The 18,162-nt window shown below is 39.1% G+C and overlaps 1 long non-coding RNA gene across 1 annotated transcript in view; it reads left to right on the top strand.

Moving 5' to 3' along the window:
* The window catches only part of LOC107550122 (uncharacterized), an 18,838-nt gene extending 2,780 nt beyond the window's left edge, over nucleotides 1-16,058 (top strand). The window contains exons 2-3 of the long non-coding RNA XR_001604629.1: nucleotides 10,661-10,666; nucleotides 16,046-16,058. This is a non-coding gene — a long non-coding RNA (uncharacterized lncRNA). The remainder of the gene's footprint in view (nucleotides 1-10,660; nucleotides 10,667-16,045) is intronic.
* Nucleotides 16,059-18,162: the final 2,104 nt, after the last annotated feature.

The raw sequence follows: 18,162 nt of genomic DNA, 5'->3' as shown, positions 1-18,162 counted from the left end.
GGGGGGGGGGGGGGGGGGGGGGGGTTAGATAGAGTTCTACTCCATCTTTCAGTGTGATGTGGTTAATTTTTTTCACGTTCTCCACACTTTTGCATTCAAGTTTGTCTGCGGGACTGAGAGGTGTTTATCAAACTATGTTTCTATTCGTTTCTGGTAACGGGGTGGGGTGGTTATGGTTTTGTTTTGTGTGTTTTTGTGTTCATTATTATGACCATTCTCTGTGCTGTTCTAACAACCAAAAACCCCTTCATACTTGGATTTCAGTATTAAGATTATTTCAATATTTTGGTCAAATCTGATAATGAGTGATCTTAAATTTATTAGCCTTAAAGTAAAAGGTATTAACCATGTTGTAAAAAGGCAAAAATGTATTTTTTTCAGAATTCAGAAATGTCAGATTGCATTGTTACAAGAAACCTACCTCTCTGATACACAGCACATGAAGTTGCGTAGAAACTGGGTTGGCCAGGTTTTTTTTTTCTTCTTATAAGTCCAATAGTAGGGGAGTTGCCATTCTTCTTCATAAAAATCTTTCCTTTAAATTTGAAAATTCAGTTACAGACAATGAAGGTCGCTATGTATACCTTTCAGTTTTTCTATATGGGGAGCATGTGTTGATTGGTTGCATCTACGTTCCCACGGTATATATAACTATTTTTTTCTAAGTTACTGGCTGACATTTCTTCATTTTCATGCTCTCTCATACTTATGGGTGGGGATTTTAACGGCATTCTAGACCCATCCATGGTCTAGATCAGTCTCCTCTAAGAGGTATCAGACTAAAGAAAAGTTTTAGGCTTTTAGAATTTTGCAAGGATCTGGAATTGTTTGATGTTTGGAGGTTAGCTCATATGAGGTAGAAATATCATACTTTTTACTCTCAGCCCCATCAAACATTTTCACTTATTGATCTATTTCTAGTATCGCAGGAGTTATTGGACAAAACAGTGGTATTAGGACTTCGTCTGACCACTCTCCCATTATAATGACTGTTTGTCCTCCGTATAGAGATCCATACAATAGACAGTGGCGACTGAACCCTTCATTACTGAGCTGTCCTAAATTTATGCAATTCCTCAAACAACAGTGGAAAATCTTTATTGAAATTAATAAAGCCCCTGAAGTCACTCCGTCAGTCTTATGGGAGTCGGCAAAAGCCTATCTAAGAGGTGTAATTATATCTTACACCTCAGCCAAAAAGAAAAATATAGTGGAACTTGAAAAGAAAATTCAGATTTTGGAGAGCGATTTCAAATTGTCACCTTCCAGAGGTGTGTCCCATCAGCTTAATGCAGCCCGTTTGGCTTTAGATCAGCTATTAACCAAGAAGATTGAATCATCGCTTTTCTTTGCCAGACACAGACTTTGAGTCAGGGAATAAGCCTGGTTGTCTTTTTGCGTGGCTGGCTAGGGGGAGGACAGAGACTAATGTAATCTCATCCTTAAGGGATACCTCTGGGGCTCTTAGGTTTGAAAACAAATACATTAATAAAATTATGAAAGAATATTATCAAAATCTTTACTCATCAGAATGTCACTCGATAGAGCAAAGGATGAACTTTTTTCTTAATAGCGTTAGACTCCCCTCTCTCACAGCGAAAGAACAAGCGGACCTTTGTAGGCCAATCACAGAAGAGGAAGTTCTTTACTCTTTAAACTCTTTAAGGGGAGGGAAGGCCCCCAGGCCAGATGTTTTTTGCCCAGAATTCTATTTAAAAATGGGAAAAGAAATAGTAGGATCACTTACTGAAATGTTTGCAGATTCATTTAAAAATTGTCAGCTTCCGCCCACTTTAAACTTGGCAAATATTTCCTTAATTCTTAAAAAGAATAAATCGCCAGATTTTTGGAGCTCATATAGACCCATTAGCTTAATTGGGGTTGATGCCAAGATACTCTCTAAGCTGCTGGCCAGAAGACTCGAGGTGGTTCTTCCCAACCTTATAAACCCAGATCAGATGGGCTTTATTCAGACGCGTTTTTCTATCACAAATATAAGGAGACTCTTTAATATTATACAGTATACCAACCAACAGCACTGTGAGGCGATCTCTGTATCTTTAGATGCAGAGAAAGCTTTTGACAGGGTAGAGTGGGACTACCTGTTTGAGGCTTTGCAGAGATTTGGTATAGAGGGTGAATTTCTAAAATGGATTCAAACTATCTACCATTCCCCTATGTCCTGTATTATTACTAATGGTCTACGGTCAGATCCTTTCCCACTTGCTAGGGGCACCAGACAGGGCTGTCCGCTGAGCCCTCTCTTGTTTGCGCTGGCTCTAGAACCTCTAGCAGAGGCTATTAGACAGAATAAAGATATAAAGGGTATATTAATGAGGGGGGGTGAGCACAAAATTGCATTGTGTGCAGACGATATCCTGTTGTTTTTATCATAACCTGAATTATCTATACCAGCAACATTATCATATTTTGATTAATTTAGCTTAATCTCAGGGTACAACATTAACTTTAGTAAATCAGAAGCATTACCATTAGGTAATTTTAATACTGAATCTTTAATTAATTTCCCCTTTAAATGGTCGAAATCTGGATTAATGTGTCAACTGATTTGAATAAATTATAGAAACCCAATTACGCCTCTACGCCCCGATTATTCATACTGTTAAACTGTTATGCATATGCATTTAAACCGCTGGCAAGCTCTTCCTCTCTCAGTGCTGGGTAGAATAATTTTAATCAAGATGAATATTCTCCCTCGATTATTGTACCCTCTTCAGATGTTACCCCTATGGTTAAGCAGGAAAATCTCTGCTCAGCTGGAAAGCGCTTTTTCTAGATTTATATGGAATGGCAAATGGCAAAAAGCAATCTCTGCAGATGCCAGTGGAGTTAGGTGGATTAGCTATGCCAAACATTTTATATTACAACTGGGCTTGCCATGCCAGACTCATTTGGGAGTGGTTTAGGTCTTACTATGATCTGTGTCCTTGTCACAGATTCACCAGCCATACCAGCCACTGGTCTCAAAGTTGCATACTTTACCTCATGCCTCTCCACATCGATCTGGATCGCCGTGTCTCCCGCCGTCTTGCTGGATCTTCCTAAAGAGGATTAAGATAAGGGCTGTTACACTTCTGTTTCAAGAGCTAAAGTTATGTTTCAGTTTTAAAAGCTCTCCTTCAGTTTGTGTAAAACAAAAAGCTCTGAATCGTTCTTCCTGTGTATGCCTCTCTATCCAGCCGTGGCAGAAGACCACTCCATCAAAACAGAAGTGAAAATTTACGGATTGAAGCTTGCTATGGAAGCACAGAGACCACTCACCCCAGATCCCTTCACCGAACTGGTTCAAGCACTCCGTGAATCCCTTCAAGTCAAGTCAAGTCACCTTTATTTATATAGCGCTTTTAACAATACAGATTGTGTCAAAGCAACTGAACAGCATTAATTAAGAAAATAGTGTCAATAATGCAAAATGACAATAGTAAACACTAATTTTTCAGTTAAAGACAGTTCATCATTGAATTCAGTGATGTCAACATCCAGCTCAGTTTAAATAATATCTTTGCAATCATGTCAACGATATCGCTGGAAATGAAGTGTCCCCAACTAAGCAAGCCAGAGGCGACAGCGGCAAAGAACCAAAACTCCATCGGTGACAGAATGGAGAAAAAACCTTGGGAGAAACCAGGCTCAGTCGGGGGGCCAGTTCTCCTCTGACCAGACGAACCAGCAGTACGGAAAAATCATTTTAAGACGTAATAAAACAAACGATGAATAATATTAACAGCAATTATTATATGATGCAATCAAACTTATAGCAAAATGTGGTAGTTCTGTAAGTTGTTTCAGGGTTGGCATCATCTGAGGTCCTCTGAGGGGTTGCATCATCTCTTCTCAGGTGTTCTGGATCCAGACTGAAGCTTGTGTAAATCCTAGTTACCACGGGATTTCAGCCTCCTCCCGTCATGCCATTGGCCTCTGCATGTCCCATGGCCAAACCCGTGACCTACTCCGGTGAGGCGGCCGCCTGCAGCAGTTTTCTGCTCTAGTGTTCACTATACTTTGAATTACAACCCCATCAGTTTGTGAATGATCGAGCGAAGATCGCATTCATCAAGCTCTCTGGAATTCACGCAGTCCACTATTGCGCTCCTATGATGCCTTCATGGATCATTTCCGCGAGGTGTTTGGCAAAACTACCTCGGCGGTCTCTGTGCACAATGAGCTCTTCCGACTACGACAAGCGAATATGTCCATCCATGATTCTACAGTTCGATTCCATACCCTCGCGGCAAGCAGTGGATGGAACGAAACGGCCCTTCTATCAGCCTTTCGACGTGGTCTAAACCCTTCAATCAGACAGCAAATATCCATCTATGAAGACACCGTGGGTCTAGACGGCTTTCTGCAAAAATCGCTGCACATCTCCCAACATCTAACCGCTTGTCACACCAAGGATTCCTCATCCGCTACCGCCTCACCGAACAATGCTCCTCCAGCACCCAAGCCGATGCAAACTAACCATTATCATCTATCAACCACGGAACGGGCTCGCAGAGTCACCCAAGGGCTCTGTATGTACTGTGCGTCCCAGGAGCACCTTCTGCCCTCCTGCCCTATTCGCCCCACATGCTCAGTGGTGAGTACGGTCCATATTCATCTTGATGTCTCAAGTAGGCCTCACATTGATGCCCTTCTAATGTACATGAACCACTCTATTTTCCAGTCAATGTCTTGGTGGATTTGGGTGCTTCAGGAAATTTAATCTCCTCCATCAGTCTCACTCAAATCAAGCTCCCTTGACACCGTAATTCCACCATCTACCAAATCTCCAATATTCAAGGAAAACCGCTGAGCAAGGGGTTGGTGTGCCATCGCACCCCGGAAGTCACTCTTCATATCGGAAACTTCCATGCTGAACAGATTTCGTTCCTGGTGCTGGAGGAGGCTACAGTAGATATCGCCCTGGGGTGTCCCTGGCTGGCTAAACATCATCCTGACATCCACTGGAACGCCGGGGAAATACTTCGGTGGAGTGAAGCCTGTTTCAGGACATGTTTAGCAGATCTCTCTCTTCCAGGCCGAGCTAAGCTGTCCATACTGCTCTGCTCTACCACTATTGAGAGCCCAGCTTCACAAAGCTCAGTCCACATTCCAGCCGCCTACAGGGCATTCCAGGACATGTTCAGCAAGGTCGCGGCAACCCATCTTCCATGTCATCGGCCATGGGACTGTGTGATTGACCTGCTGCCTGAGGCCAAATTAACTAAGGGACATGTCTATCCCCTTTCGATCCCGGAGCGCGCTGCTATGGAGGAGTACATCAAGGAGGCATTACATCCGTCCTTCCACTTCTCCTGCAGCATCCAGTTTCTTCTTTGTGGCGAAGAAGGATGGAGGCCTACGCCCTTGTATCGACTATCGAGCACTCAACTCCCAAACCATCAAATTTCCTATCCACTCCCTCTGGTGCCAGCCTTGTTGGAGGAGCTCCGTGGTGTCCTGATCTTCACGAAACTCGATCTACGCAGTGCCTACAATCTAATCTGCATTCGAAGAGGAGACGAATGGAAAACTGCATTCATAACACCACCTGGCCACTACGAGTACCTGGTTATGCCATATGTCCTTTCAAATTCACCATCCATCATCCAAAACTTCATGAATTAAATCTTCTGTGATATGCTCAACCAATTCGTAATCAACCAATTCTAGACATTCCTAGTGTGGATTCCAGGGCCTACTCCCCACTCTCTGTCTGGAGCCTGTTTGCTTGTCCCTATAAGTATGATGAGACCATGAGGAAAAATCCAATACTTTATAGTTCTATTAAAGTTTGGCAACAGATCTCCAAGTTCTTTGGGAGAGGTGAAACTATGTTTGTTGAATCCAATTTATTTGAATCAGGATTTTGTTCCTGGTATAGGTTCACCACTCTTTAAAGCATGGCACATGAAGGGGATTCGTATACTAGGACACCTATTCCAGGATGGCTCTCTAACGTCCTTCCAACAATTACGACAGAAGTTTGATCTTCCAAATCAACATTACTTTGGTTATCTGCATATTCGGCATTGTTATTTCAAAGAAAAAAAGAAAGTGATTCATTAGCACTTAGCTGTTCGGAGAGTTTACTCATCAACACAACTGATGCTGCTCATTTTATTTCTAGATTTCTAGATATTCTTTTTTTATATACTCTAATGCCTCTGAACACAGTGGCTCGTAAATGGGAGGAAGACCTGTGTAATGTTTATATAGACGATGACTGGCAGGAAGCTATGAAAGGTGTTAGATCCACTTTTACTTGTAACCGGCTTAGAGAGACTCAATATAAGATATTACATAGATTACATATAACGCCAGTTTTAATGAATAAAATTGATCCTTCTATACCGGCTCTTTGTGTTAAGTGCCATACAGAGTTGGGGACATAATTTCATTGTTTTTGGAGGTGCAAGTTCATATGGAGATTCTGGAACTTTATTGCTTATGAAATTAGCAACATTCTTAAGATAAAATTTAAAACGAATCCTGGTCTCTTTCTTTTGGGGCTCCCATCTAAAAGACAGGCAATGTCACTGACACTTGATGCAGAAGGCTATAAATTGCTACTTGTGGCAAGGAAATGCATCCTTATTAGGTGGATAAAAAACACCAGGCATGTGAGCTATGTTGCAGCCTGATGGGTTCCAGCGACTAGGAGGAGAACTACTGTGCAGCATAACAATGACGCGGCTGAGGATATCTTTGTTCAGATCATTATTAGTTGCCCAATGACATTGTTGGAAGAGAAGAAAAAGCTCTTTACTGAAATTAAGCTATAGTTTGGGGTCATTCCTTTTATTTCCACTTCTCTCTATTAGCACTTAATTCAAATTAATTTTAATACGCTTCAACATCATCTTCTGTCAGTTTTGTAAGCAGGTGGTGTGCTGCATTATGTGGCTCTGGCAGTGAAATAAAGACAGAAGCCAAACTCATAATCCCAACTTGCTTGGTCACCTTACAGTAGTCAGTTTATGCATTACTCATTTGTCCAAGGTGACTGTTAACCTACTTAGTTTAGTCCTACAAAATTAAAGTTAATGAATGTGTCATCAACACCATACTGACATATAATTGTCTTTTGTTTTATTGTCATTTTATCTATCTTTTTTATCTGTGAATTTATCACACTATCTACTAGAATAAAATTAGATACACTGTCTAATAGAATAAAAATACTAAAACAGAACTCTCAAACATATGACATGACTCATATGGCATGTGAGTGTCTGCAAACAGCCCTAAACCATACGTCCAAACAAACAAGCAAGATGTGCTCTGAGACTGCTGTTTTTGAGATTTTTCTCTTTCAAGGCACCACATGATCATTTAATGGTGTTAATGTGTTAATGGTGGGTGGAGAAATATCTGAAATGCTGGCCTTGTTTGCCATTTTACCTAGGGCTAAAAGCTGGGTCATGAGGAATATTCATGTGAGATGTCACCTCTCGCTCAGGCTCAGGACAACTACACCTTCAGGCCGCTCATGATCTCATATAGAACAACCAATATCTGAAGAAATGCTGAAGAAATGCTTGCTGCTGTAAGTCAAAATGACAAGTAGACAGACTGTAAACTAACTAAAAAAAGAATTCAACATGATGCCCCAAGTAAGCCAACTGACAATGTCGACAAATATGATTGCAAAGGTAAATTTCCCTCAGAAGTATTTTAATGTTAGATATTGTGAGCACAGGAATTATTTTGTGTGCACATTTTAATGAACTTTAAAAGACTTTAAGAACTGCCATCATTTTTCTGAACCACTTTTTAAATTATTTTTAACCATGTGGTATTAAGTAGATTTTTCATGGAGGTATGAAGTCAGTTCTTTTCAAGTTTACACAGGCATCCTACCAAATTAACCACTGGTGTAGTTCCATCATATTAACATAAAAACACAATCCACACAGTTTTACAACTAGACAGTGTCCTCAGTATCCTTTTGTCTCCCTTTTGAACATTGTATATATATTGCTTCATATTTTGAAACATAAACTTAATTTTGTGAAATGTTTTGACTGATAGGCTTGTGATATTTAAAATAAATAACATTTTGATATGGAATTAAAATACAATTGTAATTGTTATTGTATAATTTTTGTAAAGTATCCAAATATTTTGTTAGTATCCAAATAATACTGCATGGAATGTAGTAGGAATGCAGTTATGGCAGAATAACTGTGGAAATATTTTCAGATGCCATATATTTTCAGCAATTTGCATTTTAACAACTATTTTATATTCTTCCTGCCGCGAATTATGAACGAGTTTATTCCAGTCTAACAAACAGTAAAATCATAGGTCACACAATAATAGGAACTTTGTGACTAGACTATGTCCTCATATTGCCTTTGATTCTAAGGTGCTTGTGTGTGCTAGTGCTCAGCTGCAAATACCAGTTGAAATGAGGCATCAACGAGCCTATTTACAATTTTTTATTTGTTTTTAGCATTACTACATTTCTGTAGTATACTACAGTGATGACTATTCAGTGGAATGCTTCAGTTTATAGTCTAACTGTAGGGCTGTTGACATGATTCTATTGTGATTATTGTTTCTCTAACATTTAATATAATGGTAATTTATTTGCTGTTGATTTGGTAGCTTCAACAACCTGGAGAATAACCTACTTTTAACAAAACATATTAGACCTTTCTATTTCATCCATTTCTGGATTCACAAATAGGATTTACAGGGAAATTAGTTACAAAGTCATATGAGAAAAAGACAAGCATGCAGCATGCAGTTCAATGCTGCAAGATGAAGTGTTATCAGAGTGTACACTCTCATGACTGTTTTTTAATACACGTAATGAGTGCACTTTTCAAAAATGCACTTTGTAATAATGTGTAATTAAGTTTTACTTAAACGTATATTTTAAATAATTGTTTCTGTAGTGCTTTAAAAGACTATGCTTATGCTGATGTATTGACTAATATACTAAATAATTTTTAATTTCAACTAAAGTATGTTGTCCAAAACTACAGTTGTTAATGTATTTTAATGGTTTTTAACATATAATGTGTACATTAATGCACTTGAAATGTATTTTTCTTCTAACTTTCAATACACTTGCTTATATAGTATACTCCAGTACAACTTGGTTAAATGTCTGTAATGGTGTTGGTCAGTACATAATAAACAATTACAGGTGTATGAAATGTAACCTATTATAAAGCATTTATATGACAATTTAACATAAAATGCATGTAACAGAATTGAGTATAATCAAATGATGATTAAAGTAGATGTTGAATAATATCCTTTAAATTGCATATTTATTACTACTCTATACTTCAGAATTAATATCTGTAAAGTGTATGTATGTATTATTATTATTATTTTCATTATTAAATTGTGCTAAATTAGGACAAAAATCATGTTTATAGTGTTGTAAATGACACAAATGTTTTTTAAATTCTGTTAAATTTAATTTTAATCAGACTACTTATTAAAATACATTATAGTGTGCTTAATTAAAATACAGTTTAATAGATTGTTAAAATACATTTTAAATATACTAAATTGCAACTTCATTATTAGGAAAAAAATAATTACAAATATATTTTTTAATTGTATTATAGTGTAAATGTAAAATTAAAGCATATTTTAGTTCACATTAATAGCTTGTCAATACATTCAGCAGTACACTTTAACCATATACAAAGGAAATAGAAGCAATTATGAAAGTACATATAAAGACGGATTAAAAGTCCCTCTTAAGGTGTCAAAAAAAATCACTCTTAAGTTCAACAAATTGCATTTAATATAAATTTACACATTAAGGTTTTTGTAAAAAAAACTTGTTGCTGAAGCCCTGTGTACAATAGACTGCAAATTTCCTTAATTCTTTATATTCAACCTCTGGCCTTCCACCAATTTTCAGTCTTCAGTGACTAACAAGATAAAATGGCTAGAATAAGGAACAAAATAACTTACAGTAGGTTGCCAACCAGAATGTGCTTTATACAGCCGCAGGTGCCGCCGCCGCGTCTGCAAAGTGCATTTGCAGCTAGTGACCACTGAGTGGTGCTTTAACCACAGACTTCGACAAATGTATGAAAACGCATTTTCGCGAGTAGCAGTCAGCTTTGCTTTTTCAAAGCACTATATTTGAGGGTTGCAGTTGGCAGATAATCTAAGAGAAACATGTAGTTAAAATTATATATATTCAAAGAAGCAAATGTAGTTTTTATTAACATAAGTGCGTTTGTTAATTGCAACGAATTTAAGCAGCATAAATGTCAAGACTGTGAGCCTGTGCTTAATAGTCATACTCAGTAGCCTACTACACTTTAGATTTTTTTTTTAAATTGTTGAGCATTTGTAATGGTCTCCTTTCATTTTAGTTTAAACATGAGTATACGCTGTATTATTTCGTTCCCATTATTTACCGATTTAGCTAAAACAATAGAATTGAAATGACAAAAAAAATACCAAAAAAAACTTTTTTTTTTGTTTGTTTTTAAAAAAAAATCCCAATGGGTTATTTTTTCAGTGTTTGGGTAGTTTTTGTGTTACCCATCTCCTGGGTAAGACATAACAACAGCCCAATGTTTGGGTAGTTTTACGTCTTCTTCCGGAGAGGGAGCAGTTCTTTCCCCACCGAACACTAACCAGCGCCGTTACGGTGGAAACAGAATAACAGAGAGTGGTCCATTACACGTGAATTACTTCTTACTTTGTTTAATGTTTACTTATAATGTTTGTTAAACAAGTTTAAATTGGGGCATGTATAGCCTACTGTACATATTAAAAACGATAGGCTAAACAATGCTGTAAATGCAGGACAGGAAAAGGGCAGAGACCAGGAGAGCCTCCAGTGCGGATTTGGGAGTTCAGGGGACCATGGCGGAGCAGGCAGTTCAGGTTGCCATGGCGGATCAGGCAGTTCAGGTTGCCATGGCGGAGCAGGGGACTCAGGAGGCCATGGCGGATATGCCACAGGGAGGGCTCAACCGGGGATCAGGAGCCCTTCCTGGGCTAAACGGAGGATCTGGGTAGCGCTTACGAGGTGCTGGCACTGGAGGGCGCTCTGGAGGAGCAGGCACAGCAAGGCGCTTTCGAGGAGCGGGCACTGGAGTGAGCTCTGGGGCTGGAGCCGACACTGGAGTGAGCTCTGGGCGGGAGTGAGCCATGACTGATGGGCTTGACTGTGGAGTGGCCAGCGGGCTTGCCACAGAAACGGCCGGCGGGCTTGTCACAGGAACTTCGGAACTAGACTTCGGAGCGGCCGGCAGGCTGGACTTTGGCGCGGTTGGTGCGCTAGACTTCGGAACGGCCGGCAGGCTGGAGAAAGCCGCGGCCGGCAGGCTTGACTGAGGAATGGCCGGAGGAGGAGTCCTGGATCGGAGGCTCTCCAGACACCAGGTGACTGCCTCCTTCCAGTAGAGGTTGGTGGTGTCTGGGAGCTCTGCGGGGCGATGGTAAGTAATCCCGATCCGGAAGGATCTGGGTAGCGCTTACGAGGTGCTGGCACTGGAGGGCGCTCTGGAGGAGCAGGCACAGCAAGGCGCTTTCGAGGAGCGGGCACTGGAGTGAGCTCTGGGGCTGGAGCCGACACTGGAGTGAGCTCTGGGCGGGAGTGAGCCATGACTGATGGGCTTGACTGTGGAGTGGCCAGCGGGCTTGCCACAGAAACGGCCGGCGGGCTTGTCACAGGAACTTCGGAACTAGACTTCGGAGCGGCCGGCAGGCTGGACTTTGGCGCGGTTGGTGCGCTAGACTTCGGAACGGCCGGCAGGCTGGAGAAAGCCGCGGCCGGCGGGCTTGACTGAGGAATGGCCGGAGGAGGAGTCCTGGATCGGAGGCTCTCCAGACACCAGGTGACTGCCTCCTTCCAGTAGAGGTTGGTGGTGTCTGGGAGCTCTGCGGGGCGATGGTAAGTAATCCCGATCCGGAACAGCGTCACGAGGGTTTCCCCCTCGAGGGAGCTGGCAAGGGCGAGCGGCACGAACTCCCTCGCGTAACTGACAGGGTCGGGGCTCGTCTGAGCCATGGCGATTAACATCGCTCGTTCCTCCATGTGAGCGGGGAGGAACAAAAGGAAAAACAAAACACTTTTAAAAATGGGGAAAAAAATGGGGAGAAGGGGCACTGCTTACTATATTGTCTGGTCTGGAATTCTGTCACGGGTTGCCTACTGTGACGGAGACAAGGAGACAAAGGAGCGTGGAGACGAAGAGGATTAACAGGAAACGTTAATTTCTCCAAATAAAGAACACAGACAGGAACTCACACGTAGGACGAGGGGTTGACATTTAATTCCAGACAAGGGAGAACAGAACGGGCTCGAACTCAGATAGGGCAGATAACGAGGGGCAGACAGGTGATGAAGATAACTAATAGCAAAGAACAGGTGATTACTAATAATAGAGAGTGGTCCATTACACGTGAATTACTTCTTACTTTGTTTAATGTTTACTTATAATGTTTGTTAAACAAGTTTAAATTGGGGCATGTATAGCCTACTGTACATATTAAAAACGATAGGCTAAACAATGCTGTAAATGACAAAGGAAAATAAAGGAAGTTATCATGCAAACAAGTGGTTGTGTGGAGTATTTTACAAAAGTTTAGAGCATTTAAGTTAATCTGTAAACATTATATCATGTATGTAGTAAAAAAAATAAGCTATGGTTGTTTTTAACCCAGTGTTTAGAGTGAAAACATTTTTTTGTCACAAATACAAACGTTGGGATTCTATTTTTATAAACGCTTTCTGGTTAATTGGTATTCGTTACATGACTTTTCTTTTGGAGCTAGTAGTTCTATATGTGTCGCGGGTTGCCTACTGTAGCGGAGAAGAGGAGACGAAGGAGCGTGGAGACGAAGAGGATTAACAGGAAGCAGTCTTTTATTCTTCCAAATAAAGAACACACAGACAGGAACTCACACGTAGGACGAGGGGTTGACATTCAATTCCAGACAAGGGAGAACAGAATGGGCTCGAACTCAAATAGGGCAGATTACGAGGGGCAGACAGGTGATGAGGATAACTAATAACAAGGAACAGGTGATTACTAATAATGGGAAAAGGAACTGGAAGGAGCAATTAAGGACAAACAGGAACACACACACGTGACAGATATCGCCCCCCTCCCGGAAGGTGCATCCCGCACCGTAACAGTACCATCGGGGGGGGGGCGGGCCAAGGGAGAACAGAACGGGCTCGAACTCAGATAGGGCAGATAACGAGGGGCAGACAGGTGATGAAGATAACTAATAGCAAAGAACAGGTGATTACTAATAATAGGAAAAGGAACTGGAAGGACCAAATAAGGACAAACAGGAACTAAACAGGAACACACACATGGCACTGATTATTTTTAAATGATACCTAATATCAACTTAAATAAAAACATTGAATATTTGCTATTAACCAATGTTGGCCGACGTTTAGCCTATGTTCTATCATTCTTTGTGATGCTTAGAAATAAGAGACAGCAGATTATTGTTAAGTGGTTTAATAAATAATAGCAAGTTTACAATAAATTTACAATATTACAATAAATTTGCTTAATTCCAGTAGCGCCTCCGTTGTGCTATACCACAACTGGCAAAACCTTCTGAAGGTGGTCAATGTATCTGTTGCAGACAGTTTTTGTCAAGCGATTAACAGTGCTGGCTCTGCAACACTCAACAGGCTTGAGGTAGGGGGAAGGGTGCATTGTTTCAAATGTTTTTCACTGAAGCCTCTAATCCAGAGGTTGGGAGATGCAAAATTATTCGCTTCAGCCATGCGCGTTAAGGTACAGACCTTTTTGCAATCTGAGTGCCTTTGCCAAATAAAATTCCCTCACACATAGATTCAATAAATGAAATAGATTGGCGCCAGCTTCCTTTGAAATATGATCGTCTTAAATTGCCTGTTCATGCGCGAGAGCATGTCTGGGGAGGCGTGCAGAGTGTTAAAATAATAATTTATTGATTACTAATTTTAATCAGAATACTATAACAAAAACTACCTTAAAAATTAAAACAAAACAGGTTTTATGATCAGAAATTTCTTATGGTGATCTGAAACAAATGCATTCAAACATGCTGGTGTTTTATGTGCTGGTCAGGAGGTGGGGGTTGGTTGGTGGGCATTCGAAATGACCTTATATCCATATCTCTCGGTAAAGAATGTGTCCAAATAACAGACGCACATCACTGAACATGGGAGTACTCTTTAATAAAATATACATTTGAATTACAGGGTGTTAAAATAAATAAAATTCAGTTCAAAACCCACTTTTATTAATAGCCTGTAGCTTATATTTAAGCAACTGTTTTATTGCGCCTGTGGTTATTGTGGTTCACACCTTTGCAACCCCACCCACATTTCAAAGCTTTTACCAAAAGAATAAAACTCTGCAACTTGTACATTTGGGTCTGTATTTTACAACATTAACCTGCTTTAATAGAAATTTGAAGGAAATCGCTATGTTTATCCACCACATATGAGGGGTGCACATAAAGTAAAATTACATTTTCATCCGACTATATTTCATGGTTTTAAATAAGAGATCAAAGACTGCCGTTTTTTAATTTATGTCGTAAGCGTTTTGTAGAAAGAGATGGAGACCTGTCTGAAAAGTAAATAAACTCACTTTGTTTACACAGCGATGATTTTTTGTATTTATAAGGGTTAAATTTATGAGGTCCTGCTGTCACACCTGTAATGTTTTAAAGATTAAGTTTAGATCATAAAGGCTAGTTATTAATGCAGTTAACTTGAAACCTTCGATACAAAGCCAACTTTCAATTTACAGGTTATAACTGCATCTGTCTCGGATGTAGACTTGTTAAGATTTATTTTACTGCGGATCCCATGATAATGAACAACTTAAAATTGGGGTGCCTCACATACATGAGAAATATAGGTCTACCTACTGAAAGATAGAAATTGTCTACTCTGTTTTAAACTAACTAATCCAAAACGAAAGCAAATGCTCCCTGATTATGTAATCTGTATGAACACAATTCTCTCTAAAGGCGCAAGAGATGGATATGAGAGTCAGCTCCTTGAATTTCACCTTGCAGCCGACAGGTAAACATTAGATAATTAATAAATAATTAAAATGTCTCCTTTTTTCATAATCATTAGGCTACTTTTGCCTGTGCTTTGTGGAAAACTTTATACGCATAAGCTTGAGCATGGAATATAGCCTATTAAGGCTCATTATGGATTAGGCTATGTTAATTTAATATAAACGTGCGATTAATTTTTTTCATTTGTTTGAAGTAATGGTTATACCATGATATATTAATAAGTTAGACTACAAATAATTTGAAACGTTTATCTTGTAAACAAGTGTCTTATTTAGCCTATATTACATCTTATTTAGAAGTGTCGCACTCATGATAGCGCCGCAGTTCACTCAGACTTGCCCAGAAGAAATTGTATAATTTTAATGGCCTTCTTTCTATGTGTGTATCATTGTTGGGCTAGTTACTCAAAGAATGTAATATATTACTCATTACTAGTCACTAATATTGTTACTTTACTTATTACTTTCTGGCAACAGTAATTAGTTACATTACTAGTTACATTAATTTTTCTTCAAGCCCCACAGAAGTTGTAACTGTGTATCTTCCACATAAAATGCTTCTAGAATGTTGCGAACAACATATTTCTGCCTCATCATTTGACCAAAATCCACATTGGATCGCAGTCAGAAGTTATTACAAACACTCAATAGTGATTGATAGTGACATTCAAGTAGAAGTGTTGTATTAATCTCATTAATTGGCATGTGTAGTTTGAAGCTAATTGTAATTTCTCCATTACCCATATACGTACCATTATATTTCATTATGTATTTGATCAAATCACATAAGTTTGTAAGAAATTCATTTTCCAAAAAGATTTTTAATTATTGTAATATAATGTACCACATGCTGATCAGAGGAATGTGGGTGGGATGTAATGCCAGAGTAAAGTAAGGCCACAATTTACACAACAGTGTTCAGATCATCATTTTTCCTGACAAAATCAATATAATGCAGTATTTCTATCTGCTGAATGTAAGCTTTTCCTTATTCCAAGCTTGCCTGCTGCACTGGGGACATCACATGCATGTGCGAGTCGTGAAAATTATGAAAATAAATCTAGGAATTATTTGATTGTTGGATTTTAAATCAGCGGGGTTGAGGCATGTAACTAAGCTGTTTTATGGATGGTAACTGTAATATTATAACTGAAACCTTATTAGTAATTAGTTACTACTAGTTAATGTAAAAAAGTAATATTATTACAGTAACTAAGTTACTAGTAACTAGTTACTGCCTAACACTGGTGTCTGTGTGTGTGTGTGTATATATATATATATATATATACAGTATCTCACAGAAGTGAATACACCCCTCACATTTTTGTAAATATTTTATAATATTTTTTCATGTGACAACACTGAAGAAATGACACTTTGCCACAATGTAAAGTAGTGAGTGTACAGCTTGATATATATATATATATATATATATATATATATACACACACACTATAAATTAGTGCTGTCATTTGATTAAAAAAACTAATTAATCGCACATTTTTCTGAAATTAATCCCACCTAACATTAAAGTTTTTAAATATACTTTTATGGTGCAATAATTTCACATTCAATCTTCAAATCAATGTACAAACAACATAAAGACAGTATATTTTTTTATATTTGTTTAATTACATATTTTTTTATTACTGAAGGCCAGTATCAATACCAATCCTGGCCAGGGAAGAATAATTTTTCCTTCTTTATACAGTGCTAGCAGTAATTTAGCAAATGTAGCAAGGGCTCAAACATTCATTGACTTCAAATTGTGAGCAGCAAACAGACAATCAGTTGTGAACATAAGGGATTTAATAAATGAAACTATGTCTAACATATAACTAAGCAAAACACATATATATACAGAATGAAACAAAGTAAGGAAAAGAGAGAGGAAAGAAAAAGAATGGCAGTATTTCACATCACTTAACCACAACCTTTGAAAATCATCAAAGAATCAAAAATCACCTTAAAAAGGGGCTGAAACTTAAACACGCATCTAAATAATTGTAAGCGGTTACTTGCATTGGTTTAGATTGCTAAAATACAGGGTTTGGCCCTGTAGTGTGAGTTGTTCTCTCAGCTGGGACATCTCAGTCTGGATCTCCCTTACATGTTGCCTCAGGGTAGATAGGTGGATAACGTAGAATGTCAACTGTTATTTCGAATAATTAACATAATTTAATTAAATTAATAATATAACAATATTATTAATTTAATTTAATTATGTTAATTATTCGAACTAACATAATTTAATTTAATTAATAATATTGTTATATTATTAATGAGCAAGGCCCCTAGGAATCGTTTGTCACGCCTGTTATGTCCGCTTAGCTCTGCTTGAGTGAGAGTCATTTTCTGCAACTGAGAGAGCATGTGTTTGATATCAGCTTCTGCGTGAGCGAGGGTATTCTCAGTCCATTGGGCACCTGCCCAACTGTAGTGTGCAGCTGCCCGGGGATAATGTGTCCAGTAGACATTTCGGGGGTCGAGTCGGACGTACACCTTCTGGGTGTGAGTCCTACAGTTGGTCATAAGAAGTCCAGGTTGGTCCCTCAGTGCAATGCATGATGCTGGACCTGGTGATGTGATATCGGGTGCCGGCTGTCCTCTGTTAGGTTTATATTCAGCGAGCATATCCGCTATGTATATAGGTCATAGGCCATTGAGTGATTTATAAACGAGTAAAAGTACTTTAAAATCAATCCTAAATATAACTGGAAGCCAGTGTAAGGACCTGAGGACTGGTGTAATATGCTCAGATTTTCTGGTTCTAGTCAGAATCCTGGCAGCAGCGTTCTGGATGAGCTGCAGCTGTCTAATGGTCTTCTTGGGAAGGCCGGTGCGGAGACCATTACAATAGCCCACCCTGCTGGTGATAAAGGCATGAACAAGTTTCTCCAAGTCTTGACTGGAAACAAAACATCTAATTCTTGTGATGTTTTTGAGATGATAGTATGCTGATTTAGTTACCACTTTGACGTGACTACTGAAACTAAGGTCTGACTCCAAAATCACACCAAGATTCTTGACTTGATTTTTAGTTGTTTGACCCCTAGTATCAAGGTATGCATTCGCCTTGAGAACTTCATCTTTGTTTCCAAATGCAATGACTTCA

The sequence above is a fragment of the Sinocyclocheilus grahami genome, unplaced genomic scaffold (assembly GCF_001515645.1).
Source record: "Sinocyclocheilus grahami isolate Dianchi unplaced genomic scaffold, SAMN03320097.WGS_v1.1 scaffold388.1, whole genome shotgun sequence".
Lineage (NCBI taxonomy): Eukaryota > Metazoa > Chordata > Actinopteri > Cypriniformes > Cyprinidae > Sinocyclocheilus > Sinocyclocheilus grahami.
Note: the sequence above shows the minus strand (reverse complement) of the source record. Positions and strands in the feature narration are given on the sequence as shown.